The following is a 24996-nucleotide window of genomic DNA, read 5'->3' on the forward strand; positions in this document are numbered from 1 at the left end:
AAGTCGTAAATCCACTGCAATCGGAATCTAGAGTGATTGCATCTATTCGAAATCTACTACCGTTTAAACTACAACAGATCCTGTTTTCTACGCAGTGCATGAGTTTTAATCACCTATTAATGCTTGTCCAATGTTATGAAACTCAATATCAGGCACTGAATCATCAAGCGGGAGTAGGTAAAATTAAAAACAATTCAGATCACCTTGTACCTGTTCGGAATCTAAATATCCGTAATGTAAATGATACGGAACATAACCTAAATCGAGTAAATTTAAACAATCAGAACGAGCAAAATAGGCAAAGATATGTTGGGAATCCACCTAACCTAATTAATCGTGACAATCCTTATGTCAGACCATATAACCAAAGTAGATTCAAAAATAGACGAAATACATGGCGAAATTCCAGAAATACAGTAAACTACATGGATAGACGTAATCGTAATTCAAGAGATGGCACTTCGTATCAAAATCAAGATAACGACACAATTCCTGTACAGAATAACAATGTGGGACATAATCATGATTGTGCGGTACAATGTACTTTATTGGAACCATATACGAGTATGAATTTAAACTAACTGCAGCTGATGTGGTAGGGGTTAAACCCATATCAGCTATAGATTCTCATGAACATTTATCTTCAAATTTATGCGATAATGTCAAACCCATATCAGCTATTGATTCTTATGAACATTTATCTTCAAATTTACGTGTTCATGTTAATGATGAGAACGACCTTTTACATGACGTATCTGTAAATAATTATTCGGAAATAGCAGTCAATAGATGTCAGTATCAATTTATGCCTGTAGTAAATCGTTGTTGGTCCAAAGATGATAATGTCAATGATGGTTTTGATGTTGAAGAAAACTTTGTATTTTTAAAATCATACAGTACAGCTAAAATACCTGTCAAAATCAATGGGTTAAGCACGGAAGCTTTATTGGATACAGGCGCAAACGCCTCGTTATTATCATATTCGTCATGGAAAGCAATTACTAGTGATTATTCGAATTCTAAATTACAAAAGGCTGAGAATCTCATTATAGTCGATTTTACCGGTAAACATAAAAAGAGAGTAGCTGGAATTACTCGTGTGACAATAGCTATTCAAGATTTTGAAATATCTATTCCTATTCTAGTGATAAAGGAACTGAATGAAAAGCTAATTATTGGTTTAGATTTATTGTCTCAATTGCGTGTCATGCTCGATTTTAGAAATCAAACGTTAACTATACCCAGCATACCTCAGGAAATCGTTCAGAAACTTCTTCCTAAATCTGATGATATTGCTTGTCAATATAATAATGTTCCTAATGTATTGAATAATGTTTCTGTAAGTTCAGAAAGTGGTAAATTAAATGATCAACTAACGCAAGTCACACAAAATTTGATGGATTCAAAAGATGATGTATTGTTTTCTGAATGTGTTAAGTCACTTGAAGGTAGTCTTGATTTTATAGATAATACAGTAAAAACTCACTTTAAGGATATCCTATATAAACATAAAAATGTCTTTTCAGAACGTCCTGGGTGTTGTAAGGATTTTGTTTATTCTTTCAAGGTTAAAACAGACAAACCTATTGTGACTAAGCCCTATATAATTCCCTACCGATACAGGGAAAATGTACGTCAACAAATTACAGACATGTTAAGAGATGGGATCATTAGGCCTTCACGAAGCATTCACCTTAATCCATTACATGTAGTTCCTAAGAAAAATGGTTCTCTACGTGTAGTTTTGGATTTGAGACGCACGAATTGTCATATTGATTTGGAACAAGTGAGGTATCCTCCAGTGGAAGAAATATTAACCTCTTTACAAGGGAATGCAGTATTCGGAAATTTAGATCTAGTACTGGCTTATAATCAGGTCGAATTGCATGAAGATTCGAAACCGTACACGGCATTTAGTTTTGAAGGTCACTTATATGAGTACAACCGTGTAGTCTTTGGGCTTATCAATGGTAGTGCGGCGTTAGCTTCCTGCTTAAATAAAGTCTTAGGTCAAGACTTACGCAGCAACGTGATAACCTACGCTGATGACATCTTGATAATGGGAAAAAATCCGCATGAATACTTGAAGTACTTAGATATAGTTTTAGATAGATTGGAAAGTTCGGGTCTTACTATCAACCTACAGAAATCCAAATTTCTACAAAATTCTATAGAATTCCTTGGCTACCAAATTGATGCATCTGGTTTACAGTTCAGTCAATCTAAAGTACAAGCCATAGAGGATCTGCCTGCGCCGTTAAATGTGAAACAGACACGGCAAGTATTAGGGCTCTTCAATTGGTTTCGCAAAGCCATCCCGCGATTTGCTGAGATAGCCCGACCTTTATTTATGATTATAAAGAAAGGAGTACCATGGCAATGGGGTCCGATTCAAGAACATAGTTTTAATAAGTTGAAGGAGAGCGTAAAGCGAAACATCCATTTGAATCACCCTCGATATGACGTTCCTTTCTATGTCCAGTGTGACGGTTCTCAACTTGGAATCTCTGCAGTACTCTGGCAACCAAATCCAACCATTAAGGAACCGGCCGTTATCCATTGCGCTAGCCGTACTTTAAAGAAAGCTGAGAAAGGATACACCACGACAGAAATCGAACTTTTGGCCGTACGTTTTGCGATACAAAAATTTGCTCCATATCTCAGTGGATGCCATTTCATAGTACTTACCGACCATAATTCATTACGATACCTTAACAGCATACAGGGATATAATAACAGACTACTTCGTTGGTCGTTAGAGCTTCAATCTTATGACTTTGAAGTACAACATATTAAAGGGGTAGATAATGGACCCGTAGATACCTTATCACGTCTGTTTCCTGGAGAAGAACAACATATCTTGTCCATCAACGAATTTAAGGTCTTACAGGATGAAATAGCCACCATTTCAATGGAAGATCTAAGAGAACATCAACTGAATCATCATGAATACAACCAAATCATGAAACATTTGTCTTCATGCTGTGCGGGATGCAATTGCCCCAAACAATGGAATTCCAGATTTAAATTATCCAACGGAATTCTACTTATTAAAGATTTTAAATTCAAGTCTAGAAACAAAATTTACATTCCACCTACGTTGAGAACCCGCATATTAAAAGCTTATCATGACGATTTCGGTCATTTTGGTTATGTAAAGGTATGTGCCTTGATTAATAAATCTTTTTATTGGAGAGGAATGAGAGCTCAAATCAAAAATCATATCAAGGATTGTATTGAATGTATGCGAATCAAACATAACTACCAGGTTGTACAAAAACCTATGCTCTCAATAACGCCAGAGAGACCACACTCGTTTTTATCTATCGATCTATATGGACCGTTACGACGAGCAGCTACCGGAGAAACTTATCTACTTACTACTATGGATATCTTTTCGCGCTATGTAGTAGCTTATCCTCTGCGTAGAGCAACTTCCACTGCTATCATAAATAAAATCTTGAACGTATACATTCCACATTGTGGTCCTGTCGAACACATATTGTGTGATAATGGTTCACAGTTCAAAAGTGATGTGTTTATCAAAGCAATGAACAAGGCTAACATTAAAATTCATTTCGTAACTCCGTACCATCCTAGCAGCTCTGTTGTAGAAAATGTGCATCGTAATTTTGGTATGTTGTTTCGACACTTTTGTAAAGATAAACATGCCGAATGGATTAAGCATGTCAGTCAAATCACGTATCTTTTGAATCATTCGATATCAGACACTTTGGGCGTGTCACCTGCTAATGTACATAACGGTTCTGATTTGATTTTCCCTGTGGAACAACATTTTAATGTCAAGTTAGAAGATTCGACAATCGTAGATTCTTCAAGTTTAGTGAATATGGTAAAAATCCGAAGACACAACAAATTTTTGAAACGTAATTCTCAATTAGAGTCTTTGCAAGAAGGAAAATATCGGATCAAGATCAATGACTTAGTTTTTGTTAAACAACATCCACAAAGTAATGCGTTGTTAAAGAAGATTTATAAATTTTGTGACATTTTCTCAGGTCCTTATTTATGTTTCAAGGAAATAAACCCTAAAGTTTTTGAATTGTTGAACGCTAAAACGGGTACGTCAATTGGACTTCGTAATATAGATGAGTTGAAGGTTTGGAGGCCTACCCAGTATACAAGAGAAAAATGGATGCGTCTAGTGAAAAGGTTAGTTGCACCTGACATTCTTGCTCAAATTAATAAGAATGAAGGAGACTAAAAAAAAAGGACTTCTGTTTGTGTAAAAATAAATTTATTTTCTTCCTTTTGTTCGTCCGAACGTAGGTTACATTTAATTTTTGATTTTTACTTAATTTAATTTTCTTTAATTCTCATTAACCAATGAGAATTTTCAAATGATTTTAATTCTGTCTTGTTAATGTGAAGAATTATAATTTGATTCATAATTGATTAAACACAAAGGTTATTTACATTATATTGATCTGTGTTGAAACTTTGTTGTCAAAGATAAATGATAATGGAATGAATATTTTAGCATAAATGTATTTATATGAAGGAAACTTAATGAAGTTATACACGAGGGGCGATCAAAATGTAAAGGACATAATTAATATAATACCATTATTATAAACAGACCAGTAGTTCTTAAATATAAAAGCCAAGCTCCCTTGTAACTTTTATATTTAGTCCCATTATCGGGCGACATTTTATACAACGAGATACTTTGTATCGGTTAATAATTACCTGTATCGTGGGCAGAAAGTGCTTCTACACAAGCACTATACCTGTTATAATGTTAATTAAAAATAACAAAAGAAGAATGTTTTAATATATGTAAGAAATATACATTATTGTATATTTGGTTGCTATGTAGTTTGTTTATAGATACCTAATTAACATGTATGATTGCAAGACAGTTTGTGTGAATATACGTTAAAAGAGAATCAACGAATAAATTATTTAATACTCATCATCGACTTGTAATTTCAGTAGAAAAGGTGATAATACTAGTGAATATAATTACGGAAGATATTTTAAGGTGTAAACAATTATTGCCACTAAAGATTTACTTATATTATTAGCCGAACCAGGGTTGACGACTACCTTTGGTGAGTCGTTGTAATAGTTTATATTTATTACTTAAATTAAGTTCATATTTTTGTAATATTCCTTTTGATTAAGTAAACCGTTTTTATGCTGATCAAATGTTAAGTCCTTATTTTCAACATTCTTCTTAACATCTTTGTTTTTTGATAGCGTTTTTCTTCACGAAATTTGCTCCTAAAGTCTCGATTATTCAAATCAATTTGTGGTACTTTTATAGAGTGAACCTATTACCTTCATCAGACTATCTCTTTTAATATTGTTCCTTTTTAATTCATCCTTACCGAAAACCTTGTTATTGATCTGTGATATATGTCACTCGTATCAAAATAAGCAATAAAGCTTTTCATTTCTTGAAAGAACTCTTTTGTTTGAATGCAATTTATACATTCTGTCTGTATAAATACTGTATAACATATTTCTGCACTTGGTTTTCAACACATTATAATAGAAATCATACATCAAGTTTTTCGATAGATCGAAATTGACATTTCTATATAAATCACTTTGTTCGCATTCACATGAATATCTATTTTATTTACATGAATATCAACAAACTTATCTGTATATATATATATATATATATATATATATATATATATATATATATATATATATATATATATATATATATATCGGGTGTGGAAAAAGTCCCGGAACAGTCCAATATCTCGCGAAGTATAAAGATCAGCAAAACAAAAAGAACACGTGTTAAATAGTTTTGAAAAAGCTATCCAATGATACCAAGCACAACTCTCTATTTCTATCCCCTTCGGGGGTACTGAGAGTAACTTTAAACTTTTAAATTTAAACCCCAATTTTTTATTGCACATTTGGATTCTCCAGAAAAAGTGACAGTGATTTGACCCAAAATTGAAAACAGTTGCTTCACGGATCTCACTTGAATCGCACACACAAAAAAAGAAAGACAAAACCTTATGAAACTGTGCCATCTCATTATTGTACTCTGTGGCCATGCGGTTAGCGCACTGGACTGTAAAATCAGAGTTCGTGAGTTTGATTCCTGCTCAGAGTGACATTTTACATGAATTTTTTACACCCAAATAATGAATTTGTACATTTTAACTTCGATAAAAAAAAATAATGTATTTGTCCATATTTATTAATTTGCAACAAAATACAAATGGCAACAAAAGTAGTTTATTACTAAGAATTACTTCATAAAGCTAGTTTGCAAAACTATTATTGAAATTTGTATTCTATTAATATGTAACTTCAAAAAAGTATTAATTGAAGTTAAAACATATAGAATTTATTTGAGGAAATAAAAAAAATTGCCATGAACGGGGATCGAACTCAGAACCTCCGACTCCGTAATCTAGTACGCTAACCGTACGGGCACAGAGCGCGGGACTGACACTTCGCATTTTCGTAACATTTTGCTGAACCACCTTTTATTGTGTGTCGATTCAAGCGCCATCTGCGAAGACACTGTTTTCATTTTGGGTCAAACCACTGTCGCTTTTTCTGGAGAATCCAAATATACAATAAGAAATAGGGATTTCCATTTAAAATTTTAAAATTATACCCCGCACCCCAGAAGGGGGTGACGATAGGGCGTTGCGTTTGATATCATTGGATAGCATTTCAAAACTATTTAACACGTGTTCTTTTCGTTTTGCTGATCTTTATACTTCACCAGATATTGGACCGTTCCGTTATACACGTATATATATATATAGTAGGAAGTCTAACATCCGAACTAATTGGGACCACAGGTAGTTCGGAATTTTCAAATTGTTCGGATTTTCGAAAATGACCAAGAAAATGCCATTTAGGCTTAAATATACTGTACGGTATGCTCTTCTATCGATGCAGTGGTTATATAGCACATACAGTAAGTACAATACCGTATGTAAGGCTACTTAAATTCAATGTTTCTAAAGAACCTGTTCGTGCACTAAATTACACTGTTCTTGTTACTCATACTTAACTTGTATAGGCCTAAGTGAAAATAAAAATAAAGATATGTGACAATTACATATGAATGAGCTTTTGTAAAAACGTTGACTTCACTCAATGCCGAAGAACAATCATAATGTTTGTTTATCGCTAGCTCTAAGACAAAATGTAAAAACCTTCTAGGGACCGCGTTCGGATTTTTGACGTTCGGGTTATCGACCTCCTACTGTGTATATAAATGTTCGATGTTAACTCTTTCAAATATATTCTAAACATCGACTTGTTCATTAACTTACAAGTCTTTTTGAAAATAATGTTTCGCTTTAGGTCTCATTTGCGTTTTTAAGTAAATATATCTCTTTAACCAATCTGATTGTTCAAACTCTATTGGTGTATGTATTTTCTTTAGTTTAAATCCTAGAGACAAACATTACTGTAAGTTTCTGCATATAATGTTTATCATATAAAGTTGTTGGAAGTTTTGAATATTTTGAACCAGCCAGACATATGTTTTGTGTTGCTAGTGATTTTTTATGATGATCCTTAATTCTTTTCGATATCCTAAATCAACATCTATGTATAACCTGTCTTTGAATTACCAGATATTTTATTAACATTTTATACGTTTTTATGTTCTTCGCTCAACCATATAAATCCTTGCTAAGGTAAGCAGTGACTCATTGCCCATCCATATAGGTTATTTGTATCCAAATAAATAAGGTAAGAGTCTATTAATTCTTGTTATAGTCTTACATAGACACGTCGTTTGCATTAACTACCTCTTCATATATCGACTACTTCCTCCTCTTACTCTTTTCTCAAACATTAGCACCATATCATAACCATTTAAAAGTGCCAATTCATTATTTGTCATTTTCAACATTTCATCCCAAGTTAAATCTGTTGTTGTAATATACAAAATAGAATCAAGAGCATAAACCTTTATACAAATACTAAAATTTTCGAACACATCTGATAGCAATAAATTCAAGTCTCAGTAATTTCTAGGATTTTTAATTTTAAACTTGTCTCAAGTTGTCTGTTCATAGTCTCTGCCATTAATATCTAAGTTAGTTGAAGAACATTTCTTTACGTGGTAACTGTCTTTCTTTAAATATGTTCCAACCAAGAATGTAGTCATATGTATAAACACCTTTTCTTATTACCAGTGTAAGTTGATCTTGATTAAGATAAAATGTAAATGAATGATATGTTTCTACGTTAAGTTTGATGATAGTTTGTCTAAACTAAAATGATGTCCAAACTGTCTATCTTGATTGGGATAAAATGTATTTGAATGATCTGTTTCTAAGTTTGATGATAGTTTGTCTAAACTAAAACCCATAAATCTGAAAGAACCTGTGAATTTTAAATTGATGGTTATGACATTCTTGCTAAATAACATATATCGTTCTTCATTATTGAGTATTAGACCAATATTTTTTTGTACAAAATGTTATTTTGATAAACAAATAAGAATCATATCCTGTCAAGTCGTGTATAATAGCTGGTACAAATTTTGGAACTTTAACTTTTAAACTACAGTTATTGGAAAGATGAGCTAGAAACTCTCCTGTTATATATGGTCATGATGTTTAACCTTGTGCTTTTCTTTAGTATTTTACTTTACTGTAAGAAAACACATAGATTTATTGAATTCTTCCTTTTGTTTACGTGTTAAAGGTAATTCATTATTTTCTTTGTTTCTTCTTGATATTATTTCGGCTTCTTTCTTTAAAATGCTTACGAATTTCTTTGTAGCATCTTTACCTCTATATACAATAGAATTTGTTTTAGTTCCATCAATTTTTACAATATAATAACAAAATCCAGATAATTTAAGTCATTGATATAATGTATGGTTCACTCTTTGCGTAACATTCATTTCATCCCAAAACTCTATGCAATAAACATTCAAAATCGACATATATTACAAATATCATTTTCATTGTATATTGGTAGTTGTTAAATTTAACATATGCATCACTTCTTCAGACATTAAAATCTTGACTGCTTCATTCAATGAAAATCTTGCTCGTAATTATTTAATGCATCTTGTGGGTAGAAGCACGACAAACACCTATCACATTGGTATATATTTCTATGTATTTGCTTAGTTGAGAGAAGACTAACATATTCAAGTGTATAATCAAACAGTAATGTGTTTGAAATGCTGCGCCATTTTGTTTTTGTATATAATAAATTGATATGATTTTATTTTTGCTTTGCGTATGATACAGTATATAAATTTAATAACCCTTTTTATATGTATAAATATGTATAGAGATATCAAGTCTATATTCGATATCTGGAATATAAATTTAATGCTATAGGAAAGTGAATAACTTCAGTTTTGGTTCAAATTCTAATAGTATCTCATTGTAATGTATGTTATGTTGGTATTCAGAATGAAACTTCACTGGGTATTAGGTCTAAATATTGAGTATAAGAAACATTTTCTATCTTTGTTTAATAAATTAATAACAGTTTCTTTGCTTTTGGTTTGTTCATATAATTCTATATATGATGATCATCTCATTAGTGCATATTTGTTTAGTGCTAGTTCCAATAAGTTAATGTTTAAAAGAATCAATTCACATTCTTTAGCTTAGAACTCATCCATTTTGATTCTTAGTCCATATTTTCTGTTTCTTAGAAACTCACTTTAAATTGTTAATTCGAGCACTTCTGTGTTATGTATGACCATTTACTTTTAGCTCATTGTGTTTGTTAAAGGTTATCTGTGCTCTGTTAATTATTTCTTTATATGTTGCTTTTATAAAATCTTCTATAGGATCGGTAAAACATTCTGAAGTTCTGATGTATGTGTTTTTGTTGTAAATCTTCATGTTTGTAGTCTTGATTCAAATACATATCGTGAGGTCGCACGTTTGTTGGTAAAGGTACTATTTTCACCTTCGATGGTTCAAAAATATATCTTCTTAAAATGGAAACATTTTAGCAAGTTTTAATCTGTCATGATCTTCTCGATGTTGTTATTGCACTTATTTATGCCGTCTAATAAGATGGATCAGTTCAGTTTATCTTAATCGGAAATAACCACTTACCTTTTCTTTTTACAACTTTTAAAATTCAACTACAGTATATTTATTCATATTTTTGTTTTCTGCTTTGATCGTTTATTTTATTTGTGTTTACCACTTGCTTAGTATCGGTTTTCATTATTATTCATTTCTTATTTATTAAGTAAAAATTTTCGAGAGGAATAAGGTGCATTTCAATTTTCTAATACAACATTCGTATGACGGTTGAAATTGTTATGTTATTAGCATATTATATTAGCCATGCAGCTTTCATAGAAAGATTCCATTAAAATCATTAATGATGTAATAAAATATAATTTATTTTTAACTATTCACCTAAGACTCTATTCCACGAATGCTCTACAGAAAGAACAATCGACACGTTTCTTCTTTCACCTGTATTTCTTCTTCTCTAATGTCTAACGTTATTTATTGCTTTTGCAATCTCATTATTAAATGGACAGTGATCACTACTAAATTAATGCCTCATTTGAGGTTAATTATCAATTTCATTATTACTTTTATCATTATTTACATTTGTATCAATCTTTATTAGTTTTCTACACATTCGACAGTTATTTTTCAGTAACCATCTCACCAAACACAGTTCGTAAAATACGTGATCACAAATTGTTTAACCTTTTACTTATTCTTTTCTCAACAGGTAGGACATTCTGAATTGTATTTTGGTTGTTCCTCGTAAAGTAATTTCTTTATTTTACGTTTAAAATCTAAAGACAAATTTTGTTGCTTAAATATATTTCCATAATATCGTATACCATAAAACTCGAAAATTCCTCTCAAACGTTTGTCTGTAAAATATATGCTACAAACCCACTTTGTCTTTAAATTCTTTTACGAAATCTTATGACATTTGTTTCTTACATATATGTATAACCAACTAGCAGAATACCAGTTCTTCGCATGGGAGAGTACGTTTCATTTTCAAAATAAAAAGGTAAGTTTGGATTTAAACTGCAACTGAAGTATCATTGTTCGTCTCAGCGATCCCGAAAACTATGGATTCGACACCAATATCGGCCATTTTAAGTTGCACCATCAAGGTGAAATGATAAAAGCCATTGCGGCCCAAACCTCATCTTTGTTTCAAATTTGGGCGAGATTGGTCGCGTGGTTGAAGAGTTATTAAGTTTTATTTATTTTTATATATCTTCTCCCTCCTCTTCCCCTAAGTTGCACCGTCAAAGTGAAGTAACAAAAACTATCCCAGTCCTGAACCTCATCTATGTGGAAAATTAAATCGAGATCGGTCAGGTTGTTCAAAAGGTATGAAGTCACGAACATAGCCATTTTCATTTCATATATATTATGTTTATATAATATATATTATATAAGCATTAAATTCGAATTTTCTATTGAAGTCCTCGGAGATATTGGATCTAATGATATTTCGTACCACCATATAAGATCTTTAAATTCTTTAATAAGAGTTTCGGATAACTTTTAATTCATTCCTTCTCAATCCACTTTGTCTTTCAATCCTCTTCTAACAATTTCTGAAATATTTTGCTTGTATAAAATTTCTATTTGACCTACATTATATTGAAACTGTCTAATAAAATTCTATGTTACTTTATGATAAGTACATATAACTGTGCATTTTATGTTCTTAATCTTTGAATATTAATGATACAGTTACTTAGTTCTTCATCATTAAAATGCCTTATCAACTCATATACTGGTATGTCCTTTAACGTTTCTTTTTCTTGATGTTCGACAGTTTTTTTTTATTATTATTATTATTACAAAGTCTCTTAATTCGCTGTCATTCTCTAACTTTTAACCAAGTTATATAGAACGATTTTTGTAAAAACATTGTAATAGGATGATTTTTAATTTTTGGTATTTGCATTTCTTCATATTCTTCAAATATTTCGTTTCCATGATATTTAATACGGTCAATCAGTTCAATTTACTTTAGTTGGAAATAGCATCTTATCTCCTCATAGTTACACAACTTTCTAAATTTGACTCTTCACTTTATATTCTTCCGTCTTGATGTTGTTTAATACAGTTAAGCTCTTCTTAAACAAAAATAGCCTCTTATCCCTCTTTCTTTACATAACTTTCCAAATTAACTACATGTTTTTTATTTAAAAAATCTTCTTATCTTACCATTTTCTATTTTGTCCGTCGGTTGACCTGATTTCATTTTTTCGCATCTTTCTTACTAATATCATTCGCACTATAGTCCGCGTCACCCAAATTAGCGTGTGGCATCAGTCAGTAAGCTCACAGTGCGCTGTTACTAAACCTTCAGGGAGGAATCTAATCATTCATAATTGATTTTGTTCGTATTTTTTGGATAATTATGAATGATTAAATTCCTGTCTGAAGGTTTAGTAACAGCGCACTGTGAGCTTACTGGCTGATGTCACACGCCAATTCGAGTGACGTGGACTATAGTACTTATCACTTTCATTATAAGTCAGACTGCCTAATTGATCAGTCACATAATGCAGAGTGATTCTTTTCTAAATTTACGGATTTCATTTGGGTCTAGAATTTCTAGCTGAACTCCGATTTTCATGTGGTTTGTGGCAAATGATCAAGGACGGATGGGAGATTTATGAGACTATGTTTACCTGTTTAAATTCATCCGGGGTAATATCGACCACACCTAAAGAAAAACAACCAATATTCCCCAGTTAACCTTACAATTTAAATGAGGTTTTGGATTTTTGAAGCGAAATTGCAGAATACAAATTAAGTGTTAGTGAGAATACAAATAAAGTGTTAGTCTTAACATCCATAAATCATCTGTTGAATAGCTATAGCCAGTCTTATGCGACAAACGACGAAGAGATTTTTTAGGCAACTTAAGGAGTCATTAACTGAGATCTTCCACAACATTCGCCTGCGGGGTCCGATGCTTCCCAGTCTCACTTAGAAGCGATCCTGTTTCTTCCACTTTATTCACTAGCGACCATATGATGTTCCTGTCTGTTGCAAAATGAGAGGCAAATTTGTTTCTAAATGTCCTTTGCGTAGCAACAACACATTCCGCTCTCCAAGAACTTCTAATGATAAACTCATGTTGCACCAAAGAGTACACTATACTCACTGTGTCCTGATCATACTCACACATAGAATAGAACTCTACAGCACAATTCCCAATACACCTCCCAATTTCCTATTTCTTATTGACCTTGGCGAGGTTGCCATCTAACGAAGAAAACTCAAATCTCCACACTACACCGCACCTCATTCCAATTGTAAGGTGCACTGACGAATTGCTGTTTTTCTTGAAGCGTGGCCGATATTACCCCGGATGAATATAAACTAGTAAACATAGTTTTGCAAATCTCCCATCCTTTCTTGATCATTTGCCACAAATCGCATGAAAATCGGACTTCAGTTAGAAATTCTAGACCCAAATGAAATCAATGAGATTTTTTTAAAGTCATCCTGTATTTACACAGCTTTTATAAGTCTATCAAACTCAAATTCACAAATAATTTTAAAAAATCTAATTTATGTTTACACATATCTAAGAATCTGCTTCGTCATAACCACCATTATCACTGGCAATTTTATCTTCAGTCTAATTTGTTTCTGATTTATGTAGGTTTTTTAAAACATTATTTACTCCTCTTTTAGAAGCGATTGTCTCTATTAATAACCCTATTATTCAAGAACTTGATGTATCAGTTTAAGTTTATTACACAGCATTTCATAAATTTCTTCTATAAAAACCATTAAACTTATGCTTCCGATTGTTAGTATCACAACTAGCTAATCGAACTTCCCAAAATGCATGTTTGAGTTCCTCACTTGTATGAAACTTTGGTTACTCACTTCTGAGGATTGTTATTTCTTGTAAAATGCATTTAACTTTTCTGTTCTTTTTAATGTTACTGAATTATCAAACCTCATACCTCCATCTTGACACAGTTTAGTATCATAATGGTGCACCGAATGTAAAGGAGGCGGTAATGATGATAATGGATGAGGAACATAGGACTAAACTGAAAAAAACTCCAAGAAAACCCACAAATACGGTGTTTACCCACCATAAAGCTCATTAGTCGCGCACTGAGATCGAACTATGAATGCCACGTACCAGAGGTGAGTGCTTTAGAATTGAACCATCGTGACTCAACTGATGTATGTTGAATGTTGAAACAAAGGTTTGTTCAGCAGCTTGACTCAATAAGACACAGCACAGGGTTCACAACTGAAGCAGATGTAACTACCAATTTTCTTCAACCACTGAGATTTCTTAAATATGGCAGTATCTCAGATCCAATCCCCTTGGTCCCCCCTCCCTACCAATAAAAAGAAGCAATTGAATATCTTTATAAATTTCATTTTGACATATTTGGATTTCTTAGCCTTTTTAAAACATACTCATTATCCTGATAATCTCATAATAATAAGTTCGTAAAGTAATAAAATCTAGCACAGAAACAGCCTTTTTGATAGACTTAGTAAACATTAAAGACACACGAAGAAAATACCCTGCAGTAATAAGCTTTACGCTTAAAGATGGTATTTCAATGTTATGCAAAAAATTTCATTCTCTAAAAGAAAATCTCTAATTTAGTTATTTGAATCAATTTTTGCAAAGTATTGAAAATAAAAGAATAAAATAAAAAGAGAAAAGGAAACATTCTTGAGGGATTATTTTTAAAAGTATTTTAGATTTAGAATATTTCTATTTGAAGTATTTTTCCTTGAAGAAAAAAGGAAAGAAAGGTACAGCAACAATCATAAAGAGAGGGGAAATAGAGAAAAAATCCAGTTAGATTCAACATTCGAAATCACTCTGGTTTATGATTTCTTAAAAAATAAAAAAGAAAGAAAGAGGGAAAAAGAAACAGTCATAAGCTTTCCAAACAGGGAAAAGATTTATCATGGAACGAACGTCTACTCCCAGGAATTGCATCCTCCATTTTCCCGTTCTAGCCGTTTGTCTGTGTGTGCATTTCCCTCTCTGATTGTGTGTGTATTTATATATATGTTTGTTTTTGTATGTGTGTCTGTGTGTGTACAAATGTTGTTATTTATTCTGAATAGAAGCAAATTGCGTTTTTCTCTTCCCCTTTTTTTTCTCTTCTACCGAGTTTCTTAGAAGCCTCCACTAGTACTTACCGCAGAAAACGAATAGAGAAAGCAGAGAGTTTAAGGAAGCCAAAAGAAAATTGGAAAACTAGAGACAGAAAAATAAAAGAAGAACGACGAAGAAGACCATTTTCCAACTTGTGAATAACGACAATGCCACAACTTCTTATCTCTTGGAAATTGGAAGAACTTTCAACTTCGGAATCCAGTCTAGCAGATTTCTTCCAAATACAAACACACACACATACACAAAGCAGATAATAGGAAAAATAGCAAAAGAACGGTTTGGCAAACGAGAGAGGGAGAACGGCGAAGAAAGACGACCATTTTGGCGTTCGAATTTCTTCCTCCCCCTCATCCCCCCACCTCACCTTACTTTCCACTAACATGTAGCACCCAACCAAATCAAGGAAGGACTGTAGCAGAACGCCGTATAACGTATAGAGAAAAGAGGGAGGGGGGAAACGACTACAGTTTGAGAAGGGAAGAAAATCGTCGTCGTCGGGGCATTTGTGAGCGTAAAATCCACTCTTTTCTTTACCCGTCCGTCCGTCCTCCCTTACGCCCTCCCAGCCCCCCGCTTCTCTTACAGTTTCGACGTCTTTCGAAACGACGCTGCTCTGCTACAGAGTTTTAGTGAGAAAATGTGTTCGGAAGTTGAATTGAAGCGAAAGCGTTTTCCGCATTTTTAAATCAACTCTCCACTCACTTGCTAAAGAAGCTCAGAAGAACAGGAAAAAAAATGAATGTCGAAAAAGTTTTAGTTGCAACACTAAAAAGAAAGAAAGAAAGAAAGGACGTAAGTAGTTGAAAGTTCAAAGTCGAAAAACATGTCTGTCTCTTTGCACACACAATCTTATTCGAAGAATGTATGCTGGGCACTAGCAAAAGTATAGATATGCGAATCCAAGAAATTGACATGTTTTCTTATAAACTGTATTCTTCTACACACTAAACATTCTTCTACTAGTTTGTTTAGTAACACGACACTAGGAAGTTAAACTGTCCTAAAATTTCTCTTCTTTTCACAAAAATTTGAAAGTCATTTATCAGATTAAAATTCCCCATCTTCATGAAGTTATTGTTGCCAATCCAGTAAAGATTTATCTAAATAATCGCTTTAAAAAGCAAAAAGTATATCATTATTGACGTAAAAAAGTGTATTTGAATTTTGCCAGTGTTCTACATAGTGATTTTAAAATATAAATACTTTTTGCTCTCTTGGAAATATTGTTTGCAAAATATGCAATATGCTTGGCATTTGCATAGATAAGAGCCCATAGACGTCGTAACTGCTAAGATACCAGGCCTTGGAAGAACTAAACAGGAAACCTCTCAAGAAGAAAATTGCTCTCCAAGAAATCATGTGTTCTTTTTTTATAATACTAATTTATTTAATAAATACATTACACTAATGCGGAGAATTACACTTCATTTTAAAAGAGGAAAATCATTATTCTAAGTTCACACTGCATTTACTACAAGGGTAATAATTCTTCTCACCATTTAATTCCTTATACCTCACATTAATGTTCAATAACAGATTTTCTCTAAGTGCCCATATATATATATATATATATATACAAAAATGGACGGATAACTACTCGTAGATCACTGAACTGATTTCGACGATTGTTGGTACATATGTGGGTCACAGCCTAACTTAGGTTTTTGTTACATTAGTTTAACCGAAAAATATATTCTAAGGGGGTTAGAGACGTTCAAAAATTTATGCATGTCACAGCATAACTCAGGAATGCATGAAGCAATTTCAACCAAACTTGTCACACATATGACTTACCAGCTGGGCACAATATCGTGCCGTTAACATACCCTTAGCATCTCTAGAAGGTATGAAGAAGTTCTCAAATAGAAGTAATCCAAAATGACCGATATTCGTGTCGATTTCATACTTTTGGGGTTCGCTGAGATGAATAGTGACACTTTTAATGGCGTTTAAATACAAATTCAGCCCCCAGTGGGGGTAAAACACTCTTACCACCGTGAATCATCTTCGAGAAAGACTTACGTTGATAGCGCGTATAGCAGAACTATTGACGATATCCGTAGAAGTGTTGCTGACAAACATATATATGGATTTCAATTTATGAAACTTGCGATACTCTAGGACGTTCCATTGCCAACGTTGTAATTGGAACTTTGGGAGGGGAAGGCACACAAACATTTCTGATTGCATCGAGAGAAGTTCTGGAAAAAGTAAATGGCACGGCAATTGCACAGGTTTTTACAAAATCGCTGAGTATTCTGTGGTGACCAGAATGTGTAAAATACGATAAGGTCCTTCTTTTTGTCACAGACGGAGCTGCATACATGAAAAGTGCAGAAAAAGCCGTTAAGGTTCTATTCCCACGTATGCTGCATGCCACCTGTCTGGCACACGCTCTACATAGAATTGCAGATAAAGTTCGTTCTCATTTTCCTGACGTTGACCTTCTTGTGTAAAATGTGAAAGCTCCCTCGCGAACAAATGCGTTTCGCGAATTAGCCCCTGAACTTCCGCTTTCACCACAGCCTGTCTTAACGAGATGGGGTGTATGGATTACAGCTGTTCTCTATTATGCTAACAACTTTGAACCCATCGAAAGAATCATTGATACTTTTGAAGAGGATGATGCGTCTTCAATTAAGGTTGCTCAAAGTTTGCTTAAGAAGAATTCCTTGAAAAAGGACTTAGTCTTCATTCCAACACATTTTGCAAAGTTACCAGATGCTATTGCCAAGCTTGAAAAAAAAAGAACAGACTTTCGCTAGTTCTTTGAAAATCTTCAATGATACTCTCAACAATCTGAGTGTTGTACCTGGTAACAAGGGCGAGTACATTCGGCGTAAGTGTGATCGTGTTGTAAGTGTTAATCCAGATTTGGGAAAATTGAAGAACATTGCTAGTGTTATGGAAGGTGATGCTGATACAACTGTTGACAGTGACATGGATCCTTCCCAAATTATATCTTTCAAGTATGCTCCTGTGACATTTGTAGATGTGGGAAGATCATTTTCACATCTAAAGCGAATTCTTTCTGATAGGAGACAAAGTCTTTCCTATGAAAATCTTAAAAAGATGTTAATAATTTCAGAGAACAAAGATATGAAAAACCTTTCGTAAGTTAAAATAAACTGCTAGTGTAGTGTAAAACGACTTCACTTTAGTATTTCTTGTGCTTTGAATGTTTGTGCTAATGTAACCGCGTGTGAATAAAATGTAATAGTGTTTTTTAAGTTATTGTTTTCATTGTTACTACTGAAGAATAGCGAGTGAATTGTTAGATGTCGTCCCTTCACGGATTGCACAAGTTTCCAGAATTTTAAGTGGTAAGTACAAAGTGCAAAATGAAACATTTTATTCGCTTAGTAAATGAATTATAGCCTATTATAGCTTTTACATATTTTAGTATCTATTTTTTCTTCAAAGTTCGTGATTGTTTGTTTATTTTATTTTGCCATTTTACCTGTCACATTTGAGTGTTTATTTTGCAATTTTGCCAGCCGTTTTCGGGCTTTTATTTCGCCACTAATTCCTGGCTTTAGCCATAACTACGGAGGTTATCATCCAGTGGATATTGCTGTATTTTAGTTTGAAAAGCATCGTCGTTAACTTCTGAAAATCAAAACCTAGAAATACAGCAACACTATCAACCAACAATAAAATTTTTCCTACATCATCTACATCCACGATAATATCTTATTATAGTACACTTACTGTACCGAGGAACCCTTATCACGAACCTCAAACAACAACCTCAACATACTTCAACCTATGCTCTATACTCAATGAAATCTTACTAAAGTTGAAAGACTTGAACTTCAATGCATGTACCTCAGAATTTAAAGAAAATTCTCCAAAAATTTAAACAGGGCAAAGACTCTTCAACAAAATTACCACACTTGTCGTAATTGCAGTAAGCATCAAGGACAATGGCACCAATTAAATTCCTACATCTATCACTTCAGGATTGTTTCTTGGAACGTAGGTCGAATCTGTAACCAAAGTTTAAAATTCACACACTTCTTAAAGAATTACAGAGTTGATGTTGCCTTCGTTCAGGACACTCATCTTAAACCCCATCTCCAATAGAAAATTCGCAATTACACTATCATCCGCCAAATCGTCCTACTACCAGAAGTGGTACAACCATTGCTCTGAGACTATGAAGCGACACCATCAAATCTAGGTATCCTTGAGGTTGCCATAATCGAACTTTTAATACAATTGAAACCACATATGGATCCTATCTGTCTGCAAATAATCTCTAGTGGCTATAGGGTTCTAGAAGAACTACGAACATTCGTCAACTTGGTACAAAGCACTTATAGCTGGTGATATTAATGCCAAGCCTTCTACTTGGCATTCCGATTCAATAACTGCACAGGAATTGCGTTTGAAGCCAAGCTAACAACTCTTGATCTTCTCGCCATAGCTCCAACAGAGTCCACACAGTGTTCCCACAAACGAGGAGACACAGGTATATTGAGTATGAAGCTCAAAGCTATTGTCACCATTACACAAGATCTGATTCTATTCAACGTTTAGCGTCTGATCACAATCCGGTGACAATGTTATACAACATTAGGATTCAACATTCAGTTCCGTCTTCCATCTATCACTACTATCCACTTGAACAAATATTGTCAGATGCTTCAAAACACAACTGACACCCGTATGAAGAAATAGAGAAGACTATCTTAAAAACCTAATAACTGCAATGCGACGAGCTTCCTCCAGGCTGATTGATCATTTCAAATTATCTTTGCACTACAGCCATTGCCACCCTCGAATAATGACAGCGAGTCCACCTAGGGTCCTTTCAACTGACTCTTCACTCGTTAATAATGAGAAAAGAGAGATTACAAACTATTCTCTCTCTCTCTCTCTCTCTCTCTCTCTCTCTTTCTCTAGACTCCTAACCATAAATTCTGATGACTGACTGAGAGCCAACTCTCAACCAACCAACAAGCACGTCCAACCATTTAATGGTTCAAATGGATTTATATTCGGTTCAATCAGAAAACCGTATGTCTTCGCCTTCCATATATAGAACCAATTCTGACCTAATTAATTGCTGATCCAGCGATGATTGATGGATTTGGAGTTTAGCGTCCTACGGCACGAGGCTATGAGAAGTTAACCTATAGCTTAACGTGGATCTGAACCACATGGGTTTCCACCGAAAATCGGACCCGCGGTACGTTTGCTTTATAGCCACTAGGAGTTCAAATCTAGTTGAGAAGGTGACCATGAGGTGATCTCATCGTTTTCACCAAACAATTCACTCCGAATAGCCACTAGCTAAGAATCAATTTTGCATAGCTTGATTTTCAGCAAAAGTTGTTGGGCCGGATCGCATCCCTGCAACTACACTTTAAAAAATGCCCCCTTGTCTTATAATCTTATTCTATCACCTATTTAATGCAATTCCAAAATCTGGACATTTTTGGAAACTAGCCACAATCTCCCAGCTGCGAAAAACGGGAAAGAGCGTTCTTGTCTGACAAAGTTACTGCCTGATCTGTCTCCTATCACATATCAGGAAAATGATAGAATGACTTGCCTTATCGACATCTCTTGTTCATTGTGCGTAACAAAAATGTGCTATCGTACCATCAGTTTATCTTTAGGCCTTCCTTCAACACTGTTACACAGGTTACTAGGGTCACTGAGTTTATTTCACAGTATCAACGATTAAGTACAAACACAGACAGTCGTTCTTCACGTTGAAAAATATTTCACCGTGTCTGACACGTTGGTCTCTTCTATAAACTCAATCAAATGGTTTTCCACCCTATTTCATCAATGCCAATGCCTCCTTTCTACTGGCTGGACTAGTAGTATAACCAAATTCCACACTTCTAGGTCCACAATATAAATTTAAAAAAAAAATAAATTGTGCATATAGATTGAAAGTTTCGTTGTACTACCTGCCAAATATAAAGGTTCTGTAAAATACTTTTGGGTAGAAGAATGGATAATAGGATGGAACAAACAAAGTCGATTTTTTTAAATTTCTAATCTTCTTTTGATGTGAAAAGACAAAAATAAAATTGTTGAGTAATCAGAGTATGCTTTGAGGTACAGCAAATACAATAAATTTAATAAATTTGATATTTCTTGTTCTATTTCAGCCTTTTTTACTCTTTTATTTGCACTATAAAAGTCTTATGCTTGTATGTTTTTAATTGATGAAACACTTTTGTAAGAGAGGCAGAGGGGTTTCAATCTATGATGAGGTTACAAAATAAATCATAATCTAAAAATGTGCAAAAAATCGAATTTTTTAAAACGAATTACTGTTTACTAAGATATAGACTTATTTTTCCATTATTCCTCTCCCTTCCCTAAGGTTTGTCTCTTCAATACAAAAACATTAAAAGTACAAATAAGGCTTTTATGATAAAATAAGAGTGAAGAGGGCTGAAGTAGAACAAGCAATGGCAAATTCATGAAATTTGTCGTAGTTGCGGCACCTAAAAGCAAACTCGGATTAACCTACAATTTATTTATTTATTTATTTATTTATTTGTCTTTCTAAATCAAAAGGGATTTTTTCGCACTATTAGAAATTTTAGAAAAATCGAGTTTTTTTCGTTTCATTTTAATTGACAGCTTTATGCCTGTGATTCTCATTTTCAAACTATTATTTTTAGACCACTATTTCAACCACGTCCATAATTTTAATTCCAACATGAATCAGCATTTTCCACTACGGTGTCAATCGGAGCCAGAGTTCTGTAGGGTCCTACATATTTCCATTCCTCTACAACCATACACAGCGAACCTACCAACTACAAGTAATAACATTGTCGCTACCTTGTCGATGATATAGTCCTTATCACCACAGACAGGAACATCAAATGCGTTCAACTCTGATTACAACATCAAAATAGATTGGAAAACTGGACCACGCAATGGAGGAATCGTATCAACCAAAACTAGTTCTTCACTTCTCGATTGGTTTACTCTATTCTTCATTCTACTGCACTTTGGAACTACTGTCTCAAGCAAATGATATAAAGTACCTCGGAGTGCAACTGAATAGAAAATTAACATTCTTTCATCTTCAACAAATAACCACCAAAGACATCTCTTACATATATTCTGCGGTTTATCCCCCACTCCAATCACCCACCTCAAGACGGAACTTCCCCTTTACTTCATGATGGCCTCCTCTATCTTGCTCTATGCTCTCGCTTGACGCCATGAGCTCAGATCTTACACCAAGAAGTCCCACATTGTTCAGAATTATAATGCCAGCACTAACTGGACTTGCTAGACAAACTCTCGTTGCTCAGCTCCATGAGGATCTAAGAGTGATTTACCTCTCCAACGTAATGCAAATATATACCCCAAAAATTCAAAGAAATCTCTGCCATTCAGAACTCGTCATATTCCAAGTTGCAAAGTTGTAAGATGGTAGGCATTGAAGTTGCAAAATGGGTAGGCTAAAATACTTGTCGGAAAGCTAGTTGGTGTACAAGACAAGTGTTGCAATTCTTATAATATGACGTAAAACATTACGCAGTGAAGATGAATGAACTTTCTGCATACTACGCTAAATTTTAATTTTATTTCGATAGAGGTGAAAATGATACTCAAGCTCGTGAAGAAATTTGTGAGGCTTATGGGCAAGACACGTTATCAAAAGCAACAATCAATAAATATTTCAGTCACTTCTGTTCTGGAAATTCCGATGTCAAGATGCTTCTCGCAGTGGGTGCTGGTAATATTCTGACAAAACTCGAGCAAGACCGGTACGTAAGCTGTCACGACATTGGCAATAACCTAAACATCCGTAACAAAATAGTGTTTAAACCATTTGCAGAAAGCTGACTTCAAAGAGAAGCTCGATATTTGGGTGTCACATGATTCTGACTCAGAAACATTTACTCGACTGAATTTCTATCTGCGAGTCTCTATTGACACGTAACAAACTCAAGTCATCATTGAAGAGCTTTATCATGAATGGCGAAAAGTGGGTAGTATACGGCGATAACATGCGAAAAATATCGTGGTTGAAGCGAAGAGAACTTCTACAGTCTATGGAAAACCTTACGCTAACGCCCAAGAAGGTCATGCTGTGCTTGTGGTGGGATCATGCATCACAAGATGCTGTCTCCGTGCACAACGAAAGACTCAAACCTACACTGTCGACAATTAGCGTGAGTAAACCTACTAAGTCAAAAGGAATGGCCGCAACTGGTCAACAGAAAGGATATCGTATACTAACGCCAGGCCACATATATATTCAACGGCTTGTCAGAAATTGAGATAAATTGCTGAGAGATTTTAATGCATCCACCGTATAGTCCGGACCTGGCACCGTCAGACTATTATTTGTTTCGGTTTCTTCAAAACCCCCTGAATAGTTTTAGTTAGTTTTAAAAAGGAGTGTGAAAATCACGTGTTAAAATGTTTTGGTCAAAAACCACAGAAGTTCTATAGGAACGAGATTATGGTGTTGCCGGGAAAATAGCCGAAGTGGGAGGAAACGGGAGTACCCCCGAGAAATTCCACGGTGGAAGAAGAAGGAGACATTATTATTTGAGTGTGAGAGCGAGTGAAAGTGAGGGAGTCATTATTATTTGAGGACGAGGTAAGTGAAAATGACAGAATCATTACTATTTAGGGATTAAGGTAAGCAAAAATGAGAGCAACATTATTATCTGAGAGTTGAGGTAAATGAGGGCGAGAGAGTGAATATTATTTGACGATGAATGAGAATAAGAAATTTCTGTAAAGGCGAGGTAGAGATATTAATTGCAATGTGAGAGTTAGTAATTTTTATGAAGATGAGGGTGAGGGTGAGTGATGGTTAGAGAAAATGCTGATCTAGTTACAGGTTTATAAGAAAAGATGTGGAAAGAAATATTTAGTTCAATAGCATTTTGCAGATATTGTCTCGCTCACCAATGTTTCGTTATGCATTGTATTTATGTGAAATGAAATTAACCTGAAATGAAATCTGTAATTTAATGATGCATTGTTATGCTCTTTTAGGCTAAAAGGGATGGATTAATAGGAGAGGGGGTCCGAAAATAAGTTTCCCCAGACGACTGTGGACAGAGGTGGGGATACAAGATCAAAACTAGCATGTGACATTAAAGATCTGACGTACCTTTATTTTACCATATAAGTGCCACGTATATTGATACATTTGTCATACCGGTCTATAAGCTTCAAAAACCCTTCCAGGAAAAATTGAAGGCTCTGCATAGGAAAGATGCGTCGAACAGCTTCTATGACTTCAGCATTGCTTCCAAAGTTCCTGCCGCCGAGAATCTTCTTCAAAGCCGGAAACAGATGGGAGTCACTGGATGTGAGATAAGGACTATATGACGGATGGCTATCTCCGCACCATTTGTTTCGACATAACATCAGGTCCATAGACTTCCAAGAGACTGTTATGGATTTCTCCTCCCGATGCGCTACATGCCCATCCATAGCGGACAACCGTTTGCACTTCCTCCGTTGACCACGACGTCAAAACGCGCCTTCTCTCCATAGCTACCAGGCTCAGACTGAGTGACTCGTCTCCGCTTTGCGCAGGCGCTGGTACGGTTCCATCTGCAGGATCGCTGGTGAACGATACCAACTTGTGTCTGGATATGCTGCGCATGCAACTACTGACTTGTTTCCAACTGCTGTTCTCTTTCCTGGGGAAAACGAGAGGAGAAACTTATTTTCTGGACTCTCGTCGTAAAAGTGAATGGTTATAAAATAATTGGTGGTATGAGAATGTGTGAGAAAACGGAAGAACCTGAAAAAATCACTAAATCGTGTTGTGTTGTCCACATAGTCTGGGATCTAACCAGGGCCCCTTGCACCCGTCATATTAAAATGAAATGAAATGAAATCTTTAAG

Source organism: Thermobia domestica, chromosome 12, assembly GCF_964235325.1.
Source record: "Thermobia domestica chromosome 12, izTheDome1.hap1.1, whole genome shotgun sequence".
Taxonomy (NCBI): domain Eukaryota; kingdom Metazoa; phylum Arthropoda; class Insecta; order Zygentoma; family Lepismatidae; genus Thermobia; species Thermobia domestica.